Below are 9,304 nucleotides of genomic sequence, written 5' to 3' on the forward strand. Positions count from 1 at the left end.
ATTACTGAATGAGTGGGTAATAGACCCTGCTGTGTTATATAAGAATTAAAGTTGTCCTTTAACCTCTTATTTAGTTTAAGTCCTGGAGTAGAGTAAGTTGTAATGAGAGGAATAATATTGCCCTCCCTCACTTTAGGTTTATTTTTATATGATTTGAAACATTGTCTCAGGAATGATCGACTATAGCCTCTGCCTCTAAGTGCTTTAAAAAGTATTTTAGTTGCATGATAAAATTCTGCCGACCTGGTACAAATGCGTGAAAATCTGGTAAGCTGCGACTTGACTAAACCTGCAAATGTACTTCGAGGATGGAAACTGGATTTATGCAACAATGCGTGTGTATCTGTAGCCTTAAAATACACTTTAATATCAACTTGATGTGACACTTCAAAAGCGGGCCCTTTGTAAACTGTGGTATCCAGAAAGTCCACTGAATCGTAACTCTTTGTGTGTTGAATTCGAATTGAAGGATCCAAAGTGTCCAATATTTGTAAAAATTGTTCAAACTCTGATTCCGAATCCACCCAAATTCCAAATATATCATCCAAATAGCGTAAATAATGAACAGGTTTCTTGGGGCACAGGGCCAGAGCTTTTGTTTCCCACTCTGCCATAAATATATTTGCATAAGCAGGAGCAAAACGCTTACCCATGGCTGTTCCTTTAATTTGCAGATAGTATTTCCCATCAAACTCAAAATCATTTTTTGTGAGATTAATACGTAACAGTTGTAAAAGTTCCTCATCAGGTCTGAATGGATCTGGGTATTTCTTAAAGATGTTTCTAACTGCTTTAATCCCAGCATCAATTGGAATATTGGTGTAAAGTGAAACAATATCGATGGTGAAAAACAAGGCTCTAGGAGGAACTTGTAGTGCTCTAACTGATTCAATAAAGTGCTTTGTGTCTTTAACATATGAGGGATGTCTGGTAGAAAGTGGTGTTAGATAGAATTCTATATACTCTGCTGTTGCATATGTATCACTGCCACAATCTGATACAATCGGTCTGCCCGGTGGAATCACATGAGGGACTGTCCATTTTTCTTTTTCTTTATGTATTTTTGGTAACATATAGAAGCGTCTGACTCTTGGCTCTGGAGGCCCTTTGAGGTAGCGTTTTTGTTTGGCTGTTATAAATTTCTTGTGATGTAAGGAGTCCAATATTGCGTGAACCTGTGGTATTGTTTCTGTGTGAATGGGTTGGTTTAAAGGCATATAATAAGTTGCATCTGCTAATTGCCTTTTGGCTTCATATACATATTGTGACCTGTCCATAATAACTACTGCATTCCCTTTATCTGCAGGTTTTATTACAATGCTTTTATTCTGTTTTAGATCGCTGAGATCCCGCAGGTCATCCCGCGACACATTTGGAACTTCCCTCATCCGAACAAAACCAGTTTTGAAAGATATCCTATCCTGTTTACGTAAGACTGCCAGCTCTGGGGGCAGTTTATCGGGGGGCGGTCTCCAAACCGAAGGTGGCCGAAATCTGCATGATAACATGTTTCTATTCATTTGTCTTTGACTGTTTTTGAAAAATAATGCCAGCTCTATTCTCCTATGATAGTTTTGGATATCATATTCAAACTGAATCTTTTGATCCTTGTGTAGTTGATAAGTCGGAATAAAAGTTAAGCCTTTTTCTAATAGTTTCAATTGTGTTAGTGAGGGACTAAATCCCGTACACAAAACCACAACATTGTTGGCTTCTAAACCCTCAACGCCCCTCTCTCTTATGTTTGAGGGGGTGGGAAATTTAACTCTTCCGCCCAGTGTTTAAGCATGTTCTGGGCTGTACCCCTTGTCCAATGAATGTCATCTGCTCTGGTCTCAAAAAGCTCATAAGAAAGAAGAGTCAAGTGTGCCATGTTACAGCAGATATGATTGTTTAGCGCGGTCAGATTGGCTTGGTCTGTTTGAGGAAGGTTCCTAGAATAGTTAATCAGTGGTATGTAAACACTAGCTTCTGGAAACTGTCTTTTGGCTTCTCTCACTGCAGTCTGAAGCTGTTTGATTGATGTGCCCCTAGGATCCTGATTCCTGGAATTAATGCCAAAAGACAGCACAATCTTGCGGACATCTCCCTGCTTGAGGGCCGTATTCATTAAGTGGGCGGCATTCAAGAAAGTTGCACCTGGATAGCTGTCAATCTGTAAGTCTCCATACTCATGGGAAATTATTCTGCCAACATTTGAATCTCCTATTATCAGATTAGGTTTGGTGACATGTAAAGCCCAATCACGTTTCTTTCTGTTTGTGTGTATGTGCTTAGTGACATTGAAGGATCTGCCATGGGTTGCTGGTATTGCTGCAGAATCGTCCTCCCCTGGAAAGAGACCAGTCATCAATTCATCATCTGTTGGAGAATTGAACATCACATCCCATTCATCCTCCTGCTGCTGTTCCCTCTCCGCCGCTGCAGGCGGGGGGCCTTGAGGCGCTTGTTCTACCGCTGGAGGAGAAGCAGTGGCAAATGTCTGCTGTGAAGAAGAGGAGGAAGATGAGGGACCATGTATCCCATCATCAAAGGACTCCTCTCTTACAACATTTGGATTGTTATTTTTCCGAAAGCGAACCTGTCTTTGATCCAAAGCTGCATGTTGTGGAGGAATTTCAATAATGTCAACCGCCTCTGTGGTCCTGCTTGGACCTGGGAGCACCCCTGTTTGGGACTGTGAGTGCGGGTGTACATCAGTCACCAGTGCAGCATTGTCTGAAGCAATCGGGGAGGGGAGAGAGTCCTGACTTTGTAACTCATGTATGTCCCCCTGTATGGGTGTACTTGTCCCCACATTCTCCCGTGGCGCTTGAGGTCTGACTTCAACCCTACATGTTTGCGTGCCAGATGTTCGAGTGACAGGAGAGGCAGGGGAAGGAGCAGGTATAGCCGTCCTAACCTGACGAGGAACTAATATTGGTCCCGCGTTTGGGCCTGTCTGTGGTCCATGCACCTGTGCGCGGACCTGAACTTCAGCTCTCTCATTGGGCTCTGCCTCCTGAAAACAATCTGCAATAAGGTTTCTGGCCTGATTCAGAGTAGCATTAGTCACTTTTGGTAAATTGCGTTTCACCCAGCGTTCTGCAACTGCCAGCGCTTCTGGCCAGTCTATGTAGGATTGCCTTTCCATTTGATATTGAAGATCTTTCAGAACTGTCTGGTAATGTTCCTCTAAGGCCTGTTTAGTAACATAGCCCCAGTTTTTGGCATTTCCCATGAGAATGTGTAGAATATCATCCTGAGCCAGAGCTGGCTTGATGCTCTGAGCTAGCTCTTTCACTTTCCTGTCAATCATGTTGTTGCCTGATCCATTGTTTTCATCCATCAAGTTATTCAGATGATGTTGCACTTTGATGGAATGGTGCATTAAGCGAATGGCCCTTGCTAAAGCTGGGTCTGCCGCTCTACGGATAAGACCATCTTCACCGCGTGAATTACTGCGGGCACGAAAACCTCTGGACCAGGCTCGTTTCCGAGAGGGATCCCTGAAACGAGGCCTAGAATCCCGGACCACGTCCGCGTAGGATCGTGTTCTGGACTGATGACGGCGAGTACTTCTGACATAGGGAGGCGCTGGCGGATCAGGTGTTTGAAAAGGGACCCATCTCTGGTATGAGACCGGTTTTGCACGGGCCATTCCCCTGTCATGGTACCCCCTAGTCCCGGAGGCATTCCGGTCCGCCCTCCTTCGATATTGGACACGAGTCCAGCCGGACTCGGCCATTTTGGCACCTTTATTGGTGTGTTTATGGCCAAAATTCTGCCTGGCCAGGCGAGTACGATTTATGGTTTTATTAATTAATTTATTATGAATTTATGTATTTATTTAATAATGTATTTATTTAATAATGATGTATTTATTTATTTATATATTTATGAATAATGTATTATTTATTATTAAGGTATTATTTATTCAGAAGCAAAATGAAATAATATTTATGAAATGAAAAAACAAAAGAGGGAAAAACAAAATAGAAATGGCGTGCTTGTGCGCGACGTTTCGACTGAGATCAGTCTTCTTCAGGCTTCAGCACGCTCTAAAATATGGTGGGGTTAAAGGCAGCAGTCTTGCAGTCAGGTGTTGTGCACATGTGGAGAGTCTGTCGAGAAATGAGAGAGGAGTGCAGCTGCAGGGCCTTATATAGGCCGCATGCTCCGCCCTCTGGAAGACGCGGAGAGGGTATCAGACAGACAGATTAGTCAATTGTAGTCCTATAGTATCTGTAGTAGCTGTCACAGTAAACAAATGAACTATTTATGAACATGTTTTTTTTGTAAATGTATTGTTTTATTATTTTTTTATTTTTTTGTAGTTTTTAATTATTTTTTTTATATTTTTTTATGTGATTTTATTAAATATTTAAGCAAAGTGAACTGATTATGTCCTACATGGAATGCAATAAAATAATTTCACCGTACCGGCATACATAGAAGAGTTATTTCAATCAATGTTAAACAGATATAATGACATGAAGGAAAAGAAATATAATTTTAACAAAGTCATTGTCAGATGGGTGATTACCATGTCCTATGTTCCGAATGTCTAGGTTGGATGTAAACACCTACAAGTTATGCATACACCCTGTGTTTTAAGGTTAGGCAAGAACCCTGTGTCCTTAGGGTTAGGGTTTGGGTTAGGCTTATGCATATACTCTGTGTCCTTAAGGTTAGGCAAGAACCCTGTGTCCTTAGGGTTAGGGTTTGGGTTAGGCTTATGCATATACTCTGTGTCCTTATGGTTAGGCAAGAACCCTGTGTCCTTAGGGTTAGGTTAGGGGTTAGGTTTGGGTTATGCATATACCCTGTGTCTTAAGTTTAGGCAAGAAGTCTGTGTCCTTAAGGTTAGTAAAAGAACTTGATAAAGGTTAGTTATTAAAGAAACGTTTGTTTAGTCCTTTAGGATGTCTCGTGACCAATTGTCTAATCCATTTGTTTTCTGCCTTCAAACGCTCTCTCTCTGTCCAGGTGGAAAGTGACTCCAGACCTGCAATGCGAACTGTGTGATTGCCAGGGAGAAGAAAATGTTTAACAAGAGGACTGTGGATTTCTTTTCGGTGTCGTATGTTGTACCTGTGTTGTGTGAACCTCACTCGCAGTGTGTTCCCAGTTTGACCTACATATTGTTTGCCACATTCAAAGCAAAAAATTAAGTATACACAATTAGCTGAATGTGGGGAAAACTGCTGCTCAAGTGGGAATATATGACCCGTGTGGTGACTTTTGACAAACTTAAGATGTACAAATGTGTCAATGAGAGAAGTAGGTTTTGTGAAGGTTTGAAGATTTGGTTTCAAGGTGGCTGACACCAACATTTGTTTAAGATTTAGATTCTTCTTAAAGGCTGAGATTACTGAATGAGTGGGTAATAGACCCTGCTGTGTTATATAAGAATTAAAGTTGTCCTTTAACCTCTTATTTAGTTTAAGTCCTGGAGTAGAGTAAGTTGTAATGAGAGGAATAATATTGCCCTCCCTCACTTTAGGTTTATTTTTATATGATTTGAAACATTGTCTCAGGAATGATCGACTATAGCCTCTGCCTCTAAGTGCTTTAAAAAGTATTTTAGTTGCATGATAAAATTCTGCCGACCTGGTACAAATGCGTGAAAATCTGGTAAGCTGCGACTTGACTAAACCTGCAAATGTACTTCGAGGATGGAAACTGGATTTATGCAACAATGCGTGTGTATCTGTAGCCTTAAAATACACTTTAATATCAACTTGATGTGACACTTCAAAAGCGGGCCCTTTGTAAACTGTGGTATCCAGAAAGTCCACTGAATCGTAACTCTTTGTGTGTTGAATTCGAATTGAAGGATCCAAAGTGTCCAATATTTGTAAAAATTGTTCAAACTCTGATTCCGAATCCACCCAAATTCCAAATATATCATCCAAATAGCGTAAATAATGAACAGGTTTCTTGGGGCACAGGGCCAGAGCTTTTGTTTCCCACTCTGCCATAAATATATTTGCATAAGCAGGAGCAAAACGCTTACCCATGGCTGTTCCTTTAATTTGCAGATAGTATTTCCCATCAAACTCAAAATCATTTTTTGTGAGATTAATACGTAACAGTTGTAAAAGTTCCTCATCAGGTCTGAATGGATCTGGGTATTTCTTAAAGATGTTTCTAACTGCTTTAATCCCAGCATCAATTGGAATATTGGTGTAAAGTGAAACAATATCGATGGTGAAAAACAAGGCTCTAGGAGGAACTTGTAGTGCTCTAACTGATTCAATAAAGTGCTTTGTGTCTTTAACATATGAGGGATGTCTGGTAGAAAGTGGTGTTAGATAGAATTCTATATACTCTGCTGTTGCATATGTATCACTGCCACAATCTGATACAATCGGTCTGCCCGGTGGAATCACATGAGGGACTGTCCATTTTTCTTTTTCTTTATGTATTTTTGGTAACATATAGAAGCGTCTGACTCTTGGCTCTGGAGGCCCTTTGAGGTAGCGTTTTTGTTTGGCTGTTATAAATTTCTTGTGATGTAAGGAGTCCAATATTGCGTGAACCTGTGGTATTGTTTCTGTGTGAATGGGTTGGTTTAAAGGCATATAATAAGTTGCATCTGCTAATTGCCTTTTGGCTTCATATACATATTGTGACCTGTCCATAATAACTACTGCATTCCCTTTATCTGCAGGTTTTATTACAATGCTTTTATTCTGTTTTAGATCGCTGAGATCCCGCAGGTCATCCCGCGACACATTTGGAACTTCCCTCATCCGAACAAAACCAGTTTTGAAAGATATCCTATCCTGTTTACGTAAGACTGCCAGCTCTGGGGGCAGTTTATCGGGGGGCGGTCTCCAAACCGAAGGTGGCCGAAATCTGCATGATAACATGTTTCTATTCATTTGTCTTTGACTGTTTTTGAAAAATAATGCCAGCTCTATTCTCCTATGATAGTTTTGGATATCATATTCAAACTGAATCTTTTGATCCTTGTGTAGTTGATAAGTCGGAATAAAAGTTAAGCCTTTTTCTAATAGTTTCAATTGTGTTAGTGAGGGACTAAATCCCGTACACAAAACCACAACATTGTTGGCTTCTAAACCCTCAACGCCCCTCTCTCTTATGTTTGAGGGGGTGGGAAATTTAACTCTTCCGCCCAGTGTTTAAGCATGTTCTGGGCTGTACCCCTTGTCCAATGAATGTCATCTGCTCTGGTCTCAAAAAGCTCATAAGAAAGAAGAGTCAAGTGTGCCATGTTACAGCAGATATGATTGTTTAGCGCGGTCAGATTGGCTTGGTCTGTTTGAGGAAGGTTCCTAGAATAGTTAATCAGTGGTATGTAAACACTAGCTTCTGGAAACTGTCTTTTGGCTTCTCTCACTGCAGTCTGAAGCTGTTTGATTGATGTGCCCCTAGGATCCTGATTCCTGGAATTAATGCCAAAAGACAGCACAATCTTGCGGACATCTCCCTGCTTGAGGGCCGTATTCATTAAGTGGGCGGCATTCAAGAAAGTTGCACCTGGATAGCTGTCAATCTGTAAGTCTCCATACTCATGGGAAATTATTCTGCCAACATTTGAATCTCCTATTATCAGATTAGGTTTGGTGACATGTAAAGCCCAATCACGTTTCTTTCTGTTTGTGTGTATGTGCTTAGTGACATTGAAGGATCTGCCATGGGTTGCTGGTATTGCTGCAGAATCGTCCTCCCCTGGAAAGAGACCAGTCATCAATTCATCATCTGTTGGAGAATTGAACATCACATCCCATTCATCCTCCTGCTGCTGTTCCCTCTCCGCCGCTGCAGGCGGGGGGCCTTGAGGCGCTTGTTCTACCGCTGGAGGAGAAGCAGTGGCAAATGTCTGCTGTGAAGAAGAGGAGGAAGATGAGGGACCATGTATCCCATCATCAAAGGACTCCTCTCTTACAACATTTGGATTGTTATTTTTCCGAAAGCGAACCTGTCTTTGATCCAAAGCTGCATGTTGTGGAGGAATTTCAATAATGTCAACCGCCTCTGTGGTCCTGCTTGGACCTGGGAGCACCCCTGTTTGGGACTGTGAGTGCGGGTGTACATCAGTCACCAGTGCAGCATTGTCTGAAGCAATCGGGGAGGGGAGAGAGTCCTGACTTTGTAACTCATGTATGTCCCCCTGTATGGGTGTACTTGTCCCCACATTCTCCCGTGGCGCTTGAGGTCTGACTTCAACCCTACATGTTTGCGTGCCAGATGTTCGAGTGACAGGAGAGGCAGGGGAAGGAGCAGGTATAGCCGTCCTAACCTGACGAGGAACTAATATTGGTCCCGCGTTTGGGCCTGTCTGTGGTCCATGCACCTGTGCGCGGACCTGAACTTCAGCTCTCTCATTGGGCTCTGCCTCCTGAAAACAATCTGCAATAAGGTTTCTGGCCTGATTCAGAGTAGCATTAGTCACTTTTGGTAAATTGCGTTTCACCCAGCGTTCTGCAACTGCCAGCGCTTCTGGCCAGTCTATGTAGGATTGCCTTTCCATTTGATATTGAAGATCTTTCAGAACTGTCTGGTAATGTTCCTCTAAGGCCTGTTTAGTAACATAGCCCCAGTTTTTGGCATTTCCCATGAGAATGTGTAGAATATCATCCTGAGCCAGAGCTGGCTTGATGCTCTGAGCTAGCTCTTTCACTTTCCTGTCAATCATGTTGTTGCCTGATCCATTGTTTTCATCCATCAAGTTATTCAGATGATGTTGCACTTTGATGGAATGGTGCATTAAGCGAATGGCCCTTGCTAAAGCTGGGTCTGCCGCTCTACGGATAAGACCATCTTCACCGCGTGAATTACTGCGGGCACGAAAACCTCTGGACCAGGCTCGTTTCCGAGAGGGATCCCTGAAACGAGGCCTAGAATCCCGGACCACGTCCGCGTAGGATCGTGTTCTGGACTGATGACGGCGAGTACTTCTGACATAGGGAGGCGCTGGCGGATCAGGTGTTTGAAAAGGGACCCATCTCTGGTATGAGACCGGTTTTGCACGGGCCATTCCCCTGTCATGGTACCCCCCTAGTCCCGGAGGCATTCCGGTCCGCCCTCCTTCGATATTGGACACGAGTCCAGCCGGACTCGGCCATTTTGGCACCTTTATTGGTGTGTTTATGGCCAAAATTCTGCCTGGCCAGGCGAGTACGATTTATGGTTTTATTAATTAATTTATTATGAATTATGTATTTATTTAATAATGTATTTATTTAATAATGATGTATTTATTTATTTATATATTTATGAATAATGTATTATTTATTATTAAGGTATTATTTATTCAGAAGCAAAATGAAATAATATTTATGAAATGAAAAAA

Source organism: Gobius niger (genome assembly GCF_951799975.1).
Source record: "Gobius niger genome assembly, chromosome: 15".
NCBI classification, from domain to species: Eukaryota; Metazoa; Chordata; class Actinopteri; order Gobiiformes; family Gobiidae; genus Gobius; species Gobius niger.